The following is a 9,223-nucleotide window of genomic DNA, read 5'->3' as shown; positions in this document are numbered from 1 at the left end:
GCAGCCTTATTTATAATAGCCAGAACCTGGAAACAACCCAGATGTCCCTCAACAGAGGAGTGGATACTTTGTATGTTTTGAATAGGGTTTTGGCTATGCTGACTTTCATGGATCTCCCTGATTTTACCTTATCAACCTTTTTAGGACCTCCTATGCTCTCCGGATGGGAGAGACTGCAGCCTGTCTGGCTTTCCCTTATCTTACCAAACTAATCCGTTCTGTACCTCAGACACTGATATGTGCTAAGAACTATCCACAGGCCCCATTACACCATTCTCTTCTGAATCATTCGGACATATTTGTTTTACCACCATTATTTAAAATGACCTTGCTTATTTTTTACTATTTCTTTTCTAGTCTTCTGTCTCCCATAAAAACAGAAACAATTAGTACAAAAACCTGTTCTCGGTTTGGGTTTTCATGTCAGCCTCTGTCAACCAGAGGAATCACTGCCCCACAGTAGACACTTGAAGAGTATTGTCTCGGGGCATGGATTTGTGTAAAAGGCCATCTGGAAGATGAAATTTGTCATGAAAAGCTCAAGAGAAGAAAAAAAAAGTCAATATTCCTTAGAGGGGAAACTGTATAAGCCAAGCATGTTAGTTGTTACTAGTTTTAGGGGTGAATAAAAAAAGATTGATCAAAATAAAGATGGGAGACTAAAGATCTAAAGGGGAGTCACAATTTCATATTCATGATGGAAACATTGCGTCTTGTTCTATCTCTGAAGATGTTAGGCAATGACAGTATAAGACTTCCGTGTTATTAGGACCTCCATATATTTACCAAAAAGCAAAACTCGACACATAATTATACAGTAGCTTCCCATAGCACGACACTCTAATCCAGTATTTGTTCTAAACTCAGGCCAGATACCTGAACTCTGTCTAAGAAGAGTGAGCATTTGAAAAGGCTAACATATCTATGGGTGCACCTCACTGAGGGGGGCCTTGAGAACCATCGAAACAACTGGAGTTGCTACAGAGATGATGTGACATGCCAGTGACAGCTTAGATCTGGAGGATGCTGTGCCCCAGGGTCTGAGGGAAGGCTTGATGGAATAGCAGTCATTATTATGTACAGCTTTCAGCAAACCCTTCCAATCTGGTTCACCCTTCCTGTCAGTTAGAGGGTAAACTCCCCGTTTTTCAGCAGTCAGGATGAGAAAGCAAAGAAAGAGCTGGGTAAAAACAAACAGAATTCTAGTCACTAAGTTCCAAATACATCGTATAAATATGCCACCTTCACTTGCTTCCATTTGGATCTCCGTTTTGGGAAAGAAACCATATGTCATATAAAAAAAAAATCACAGTTTCCTTTTGATTAATCTCCAGTAGGAAGCCCAAAGATATTAAATTTTAGTGTTCTCAGACTTTTCTCCACCCCTCGTAAACAATTCAATTGAATTTGAATTAATATTTATCAAGCACTATGCTATGGATGGCAGTGTAGTGGGTGCTGTCATACAAATGCTACATAAAAGGGGTAAGACTCATGGCCAGCCTTAAGAGAACAATCTGTTTTATACAGAACAATGGGAATATCAAACAGTAGCCATCAGTACACAACAAGATGCTCAAAAAGTTTGTTTAAATTCAGTCATTCTTTATTAACTGCACACCATACTCAAGAAAGACAAGTCCTGAACTGAATTTGTAAAAGTCATGTTGTCATTGAATAGACAAAGGGAAACAGATTTTCTTAGAAGAGCAGTTACATTATGTCTAGAGAAAAATGTTGCACAGTGCCTCATGTATGAATAAATGAGGCTATTCCTCTTAGCCAGACATTGATGAAAAGAATAGCCTCTGTTGACTTTCCTGTAATGTTCATGTTTGCTTGGTTTTAGTTTATTACTCTCAGAGATCTTTTTATGGCAAATCTTATTATTCCAAATAGTGCTGTCCAAACTCTCCTAGGCTAGGTGAAGACAAGGAGAGACAAGGTAATACATCAGAATGCATCAGGCCTGTTTAATTATTTCTTCTCACAATTAATCTCACCCAAGAAACTTTTATATAACTTTAGGTATGTGTATTGGTATATAAAAAGAAGTATAGAAACCAACCATTTAACCATTTGCTAATAATGAATCATGAAGAAACCGTTGCTTTAAATCAATTCCTTTTCCATGCATGATTTCATTAGTTTTAAAGACAAATGGAAATGTTCACACTAATGAGGTGCACATGATCATTTGTTCACACATAAAGAAATTAGAATGTGGGGTCTGAAGCAATGGCTCTGTGGTTTACAGCACTTGCTTTCTCAGAGGATATGGACTCAGCTCTGAGTGCCCACATGGTGACTCAACCATTACTAACTCCAGTTCTAGTGGTATCTTCTGACCTCTACAGGCACCAGGCATTCATGTGGTGTACACACATACATCCAGGTAAAGCACTCATACACATAAAGTAAATAAATACATTTTTAAAGAAGGAATTACATGTTGTTGCTGGGGGGACTGCTCAGAGGGCGTAGCTCTTGCTGTGCAAGTATAATGAAATGAGTTTGGGTCCCTAAAACCCTCATAAATTCAGATGTGCTAGCATTTGTCTCTAATCATAGGGCTTCTCTGACAAGATGGGAGGTGGAGGCATGAGCATCTTCAGATGCTCACAAGCCAGACAACCTTCTGATTACTGAAATGAACAGTGTATCCTGTCTCCAATCATATAGAAGGGAAAGACAAACACTTGAATTGTCTTCTGACATCCAAGGGTATAGCATGACATGTACAGGCTTGTATTCACATACTCATATGCATGTACATATATATACACATAATACACACATTATTTTAAAATAATTTTTTTAACTGAAGATATTTTAAAATAATTGAGCCTTACTTGAAAATATAGTACACAAACCATCTTCAGTGATTTCAATAGTTCACCAATATTTTGATTCAGAATTATTAATACTGAAGGTGCTACTTTGTATAAATACGTAATATAAAATGGCAGTGTATTTAGCACCATTTCAATTATTAAAAATTCTAACTCCAAACTAATATTCATCAAATGATTTTCTTTATGAATCTCACCTCTGCTCCTCAATTAGCAAACTCAACGGTTCTAATATACCGTCAAAAAGTATACCAATTTGATAACTTATGTGCTAAAGAATTATGCAAGAAAATATTGTCTTTGTTTTTCATAATGAAAGTATTATCTTTTCATAACAGCAGAGAACGTCACATGTTCAGCAGAAACCCTGCAGTTCCTAACATGTATGTCTTTTATCTGAGCAGATGTATTTCAAGCTGATGTGATCCTGTGGCACTACATGGCACCATAACATTCACACTGCAAAATGCACATGTGTGTTCAGAACCAGTACTGAAGCAAAGTCCCAGCAATGCAACATGAGCAAACATAGCTGGAAACACCTAAATTTGTCTCACAATTGTTTGTAATTAAATTTTTTGGCATTGCCTATCCTTAAACTTTCTACTATTATCAAATATTCCTGACCCCATATCCAATCACATGATTCCATGTTGAGCTACAACCCATAGTTTAAAAAGCTCTGCTGTATAGTGTTTATAAACCCTAGCTCCATTAATACATGATCATAATAGCTCTACTTATCTCTCATACTTATTTTGAGTGTTAAATGGGAACGTACCTGCAAGATTTTAGAATGATACAGGTTTATAGCGATGTATAATGTTGTGTATTTTCCACAGGCCAATGTGGTAGCAATTAAGATATGCTGACCCAAACAATACTTAATTACTTTTGGAGATTACCCTTTTTTTATTTTAATCTCTATTTTTCAAAATAACAAGATTTTAGTTTGGAACTTGCCATTAGAAGAAGAACAAGAATCAACACAAATAACAAGGAATCCACTAGGCGGTTCCCATCTGTCTTCAGTTTTCCTGGCTTGGGTTTCCCGCACAGCCATGACTTTGCAAACTCCACTGCTCACTTGTGTGAACTCTGATTTTACATTTACTCCCTTGGTGCAAACAGGTCACCTCCAGCAACCCACTTAGTAACTTGAGTTTTTGGAGCAGTACTTAGTGTCCAACCAAAACTGCTCTGTCTGCTAAACAATATCTTGACTGCAAATCTTCTCTGACTGTTGGTGGATTGACAATGACATGGCACAGCCATTATCACCATGGCAACAGTACCATGGAGCTTCCCTCTCATTTGGGTAATACTTACTTTATGAACAATGGATAGATGGATAGATAGATGTCTAGCTAAAGAGACAGATTTAAGGATCCACAGTTTGTTCAATGAGCTTTTATACAATTTTCAGGGCAGCAGCCATTAGTCAATGTGATTGGTAGAACAGTGTGACTTTTTAAACTGGTTGGTCTATAGGGAAAGAGGTGGCAAGGATTTCCCTTGTCTGAAGATGGGCAAAGACCCACCCTGCGGAATGTGCCCCCCACCCGCAGGTAGTTTCTCACCCTGTGATCTGAGGAATGTTAATTAGCCTTTCCCTTCCAGAGAATTCCACTACCTTCCTAAAGTTTCTGAGCTTATCTTATTAAGGAAATTCCTGGCCTCCTGGTGTTTTTCTGAGATGTCCCTGATTACTCAGATCTTACAGTCTCAAAATGGGCCAGTAACTGTTCTGCCATTTTTTTCAGTTTCTTCTCTATCTTTGTCCCTGAATTTCTTTTAGACAGGACCAATTTTAGCTTAAAAGTTTTGTAGGTGGGTTGGTGTCCCCAGTCCTCCACTGGAGATCTCTGGCTACTAGAAGTGGTCTCTTTAGGTTCCATATCCCAGCTGTTGAGCATTTCTGCTAAGGTCCCCTGCATTGACTCCTGGGAGCCTTCTTCATCCCAGGTCTCTGGGACTCCCTAGAGAATCTCCCCATTCCAACTTGTGGCAGCTGCAGATTTCCATTTATTCTCCGGGCTTACTGGGACTCTCCCCATACCTGATCCTGCCCCTCTACTCCCCTAGCCCTCTTTTCACCCACCAAGGTCCCTCTCTCCCTCTGTCTCCCATGATTATTTTGTTCCCCCTCTAAATGGGACTCAAGCATCCTCACTTGGGCTTAACTTCTTGCTTAACTTCTTATGGTCTATATTGTGTATCATGGGTATTCCAACCTTTTAGGCTAATATCCACTTACCAGTGAGTACATGCTACGCATGTACCTTTGGGACTGGGTTACTGCTGTGGGCCGACCCAGTTGGGGTCCCTCAACCCAAGGAGAATCAGGGTTCTGGCACTCAGGTGGGCAATGAGTGAGTGAGTGACAAATGAACATGAACACAAGACAGTGCTGAATCAGAGTATAATTTCACAAAGTAAGCATCAGACTTTTATGGTCATTACAGAAGAAAAAATGAAGTTAGGTAATACAGCAGCCAAGGTACATCAAGGTCATCTGATACATAATGATCCTTTAAACAAAACAGAAAATTCATACATGAAAATCACAGGAACTAGGCAGTGGCTACAACTGAAATAAAGTCAGCCTTATCTAAAGTACTCTAATAGAAAAATATGTGCATGAAAATTGGCAGGAACTAGGCAGTGGTTACAATTGAAATAAAGTCAGCCTTATCTAAAGTACTCTAGTTCCTTCTTAGACCACAACCCACCTACTTTCTAGATACTCTAGTTCCTTCTTAGACCACTTTAAATTCCTGTAAATGGGAGTGACTCAGCTGTTATTCTAAGTACTTGTGGGGGACCTCCATTTACCAAAGGAGCCTACCAACTTTTTTCTATTATGTAATGTAGTCTGTCATACATGACTGTAATGAGAATTCTAAGTTTACTTTGTTGAACTTGCCCTGGGATTATTAACTCTTATCCAGTAAACTGCAATGCCTGCTTTCTTTCACTATCTCTCTTTCAACACTAGAGGCAATTCATCTGAATAAGTAACATTCTTTGCAAAATTCCAAGCCCAGGGTCAGCCCAGGGTCAGCTCAGCATTGACTAGGATGTTGGGACACTCGTGGAGGCCAGGAAACAATGTCCAATCTAACTTGGCTATTTGTCAAATCATTCCTTGGGGGCACCACTATACCTATAATAGAACAATACTGAAAGAAAGCATGCAAAACCATCCATCGACTATCGCAAGGAACCATGTCTGCATTATGGGACGCCAAGGACCTCTAAGAGACCAGTTTCTTTTCGCCTCAGGAATGCAGCCAAGCTTTTGGACTTGTCACACAGACTCCACTGGAGTGAGTGTGGCAGGTTACCTCACTCAGGATGATATTCTCAACTTCCATCAATTTGCCTGCAAAATTCATGATGTCCTTGCTTTTAATGCCTGAATAGTACTCTGTTGTGTATATGTACCACATTTTCTGTATCCATTCTTTGATTGAGGGACATCTGAGTTGCTTCCAGTTTCTGGCTATTATGAGTAAGGTTGCTATTAACATAGCAAAGCATATGCCCTTGGGGTCTGGTGGAGTATCTTTTGATTATATGCCCAGGAGCTGGGTCTTCAAGTAAAACTGTTTCCAATTTTCTAAGAAACTGCCAGATTAATTTCCAGAGTGGTTTTGCAAGTTTGCAATCCTACCAGTAATGAAGGAGTGTTCCCCTGTCACCCCATCCCCACCAGCATGTGTTGTCACTTGAGGTTTTGATCTCAGCTATTCTGATGGGAATAAGGAAGAATCTCAGGGTCATTTTGATTTACATCTCTGTGATGTCTAAGGATGTTGAACATTTCTTTAAGTGTTTTTCGACCTGAGATTCCTCTGTTGAAAATTCTGTTTAGTTCTGTACCCCAGTTTTGATTGGGTTATTTGGTATTTTGCAGTTTAACTTCTTGAGTTCTTTATGTATTTCTGGATATTATCTCTCTGTAGATGAAGGGTTAGTGAAGATCTCTTCCCAGTCTGTTGGCTGCCATTTTGTCGAGTGCTTTTTCAGCATTTAGTGAAGTGATCATGTGGTTAGTTACTTTCGGTTTATTTATATGGTGGATTATGGTAATGGATTTTCATATACTGAACCACCCCTGCATCCCTGGAATGAAACCTACTTACTCATGGTGGATGGTGTCTTTGATATGTTGGATTCCTTTTGTGAGTATTTAGTAGAGTTTTTTTGCACCAGTATTCATAAGGGAAATTTTATCTGAAATTCTCTTTCTTTGTTGAGTCTTTGTGTAGTTTAGGGATCAGGGTGACTGTGGCCTCATAGAATGAATTTGACCATGTTCCTTCTATTTTTATTTTGTGGAATAATTTGAAGAGTACTGGTATTAGCTCTTCTTTGAAACTCTGGTAGAATTCTACACTAAAACCATCTGGATCTGGGCTTTTTTTTTTTTTTTTTTTTTTTTTTTTGATCAGGAGATTTTTAAGAACTGATTCTATTTCCTTAGTGGTTATAGAACTATTTGGATAGTTTACCTGATCTTGATTTAGCTTTGAATTGGTATCTGTCTAGAAAAATCATCCATTTAATTTAGAATTTCTAATTTTGTGGAGTAAAGGCTACTGAAATAAGACCTAATGATTCTGTGAATTTCCTCAGTGTTCATTATTATGTCTCACTTTTCATTTATGATTTTGTTAATTTGGTATTCTCTCTCTCTCTCTCTCTCTCTCTCTCTCTCTCTCTCTCTCTCTCTCTGCCTTTTAGTTAGTTTTGTCAAGAGTTTGTCTATTTTGTTGATTTTCTTAAGAAGAAAGACATATTTTTTTAATGTACCACCATTTAAATGCCCATCATGCCTAGTCCTGCTTTTAGACTATCTCACAAGCATTTATCTTGAGAGTATATAATCCCAGACAAAATTTAGAAATATTAATGTTCCACTGATATACCAAGGACAATTTTTAAAAAGGCTGTTGTACTGGCTGGTTTTTCGTGTCAACTTGACACAGGCTGGAGTTATCACAGAGAAGGGAGTTTCAGTTGGGGAAGTGCCTCCATGAGATCCAGCTGTGGGGCATTTTCTCAATTGCCCCTTGTGGGTGGTACCATCCCTGGGCTGGAGGTCTTGGGTTCTATAAGAGAGCAGGCTGAGCAAGCCAGTAAGTAACATCCCTCCATGGCCTCTGCATCAGCTCCTGCTTCCTGACCTGCCTGAGTTCCAGTCCTGACTTCCTCTGGTGATCAACAGCAATGTGGAAGTAAGCCAAATAAACCCTTTCCTCCCCAACTTGCTTTTTGGTCATGATGTTTGTGCAGGAATAGAAACCCTGACTAAGACAAATTGGTACCAGGAGTGGGGTATTCCTGCGACAACCTGACCATGTTTTGGGGAGGACTGAACTTTGAGCTAGAACTTTGAACTGGAACTTTGAGCTAGAAGAACCATTGTTTAAGAGCTCTATGGGATGTTGTGTAGGAGCTTGGAAGATCATGTTGAGAACAGTGCAGAAGATGGAGGCCTGGCTTGTGAAATTTCAGAGGGAAGATTAAAGACTCTTATCAGGGCCATGTTTTGACTGTGAAGATTCTGTGGTTCTGGTTAGCTGGGGCTGAAGTATCAGCTGTGATTAACAAGATACCAGAACTACTAAAGTGAATACTTTGCATTACTGGGACTATTGATGCTGGTTAGCTAGAGTTAAGAGATTAGAGGTGATTAAGAAGAGATCAGCATCAGGGCTGGAGAGATGGCTCAGCAGGTAATAGTACCGACTACTCTTGCAAAGCTTCTGAGTTCAAATCCCAGCAACCACATGATGGCTCACAGCCACCCATAATGAGATCGGACACCTTCTTCTGGTGCATCTGAAGACAGCTACAGTGTACTTATTTATAATAATAAATAAGTCTTTGGGCTGGAGCGAGCCAGGTTGACCAGAATGATCAGAGATCCTAAAAATCAATTCCCAACAACCAGATAAAGGCTCACAACTATCGGTACAGCTATAGTGTGTACTCATATACATGAAATAAATAAATCTTTAAACAGAAAAAAAAGAAAAGAAAAAAAAAGAGATCAGCATCATTGAGGTGACATCTTCTGGGAAGTGTTTTCTGAGAGCACAAAGAGGCTGTGCTCAGAGATAGACAAGGTTGTACCTTGTGCTGCAGCAGGACTTGGTAATGTGTAAGAGTCACCCAGGTGTTACTGGTTTTGACAGCATGAAGGGATCATGAAGAGCAGCTGAGGCTCAGCACAGTAAGAGGCCATGGAAGGCCATAAGTGAAGGTGCAGCCTCAGTTTGCAATTGATGCCCCAGGACTGAAGGTGTCATGCAAAGGAGTTGAGGCTTGGCACCGTGAAGACAGCCTATGAGAGGCTATTG

At 39.5% G+C, this 9,223-nt stretch overlaps 1 protein-coding gene and 1 non-coding gene across 6 annotated transcripts in view; one reads left to right on the top strand and one right to left on the bottom strand.

The window, feature by feature from the left end:
• Epha6 (EPH receptor A6) overlaps positions 1-9,223 on the top strand; it is a 922,972-nt gene that overhangs the window by 781,418 nt on the left and 132,331 nt on the right. The window lies entirely within an intron of this gene.
• Positions 4,017-4,162, bottom strand: LOC116086692. Its single transcript, XR_004117063.1, has one exon.

Source organism: Mastomys coucha, unplaced genomic scaffold (genome assembly GCF_008632895.1).
Source record: "Mastomys coucha isolate ucsf_1 unplaced genomic scaffold, UCSF_Mcou_1 pScaffold12, whole genome shotgun sequence".
Lineage (NCBI taxonomy): Eukaryota > Metazoa > Chordata > Mammalia > Rodentia > Muridae > Mastomys > Mastomys coucha.
Note: the sequence above shows the minus strand (reverse complement) of the source record. Positions and strands in the feature narration are given on the sequence as shown.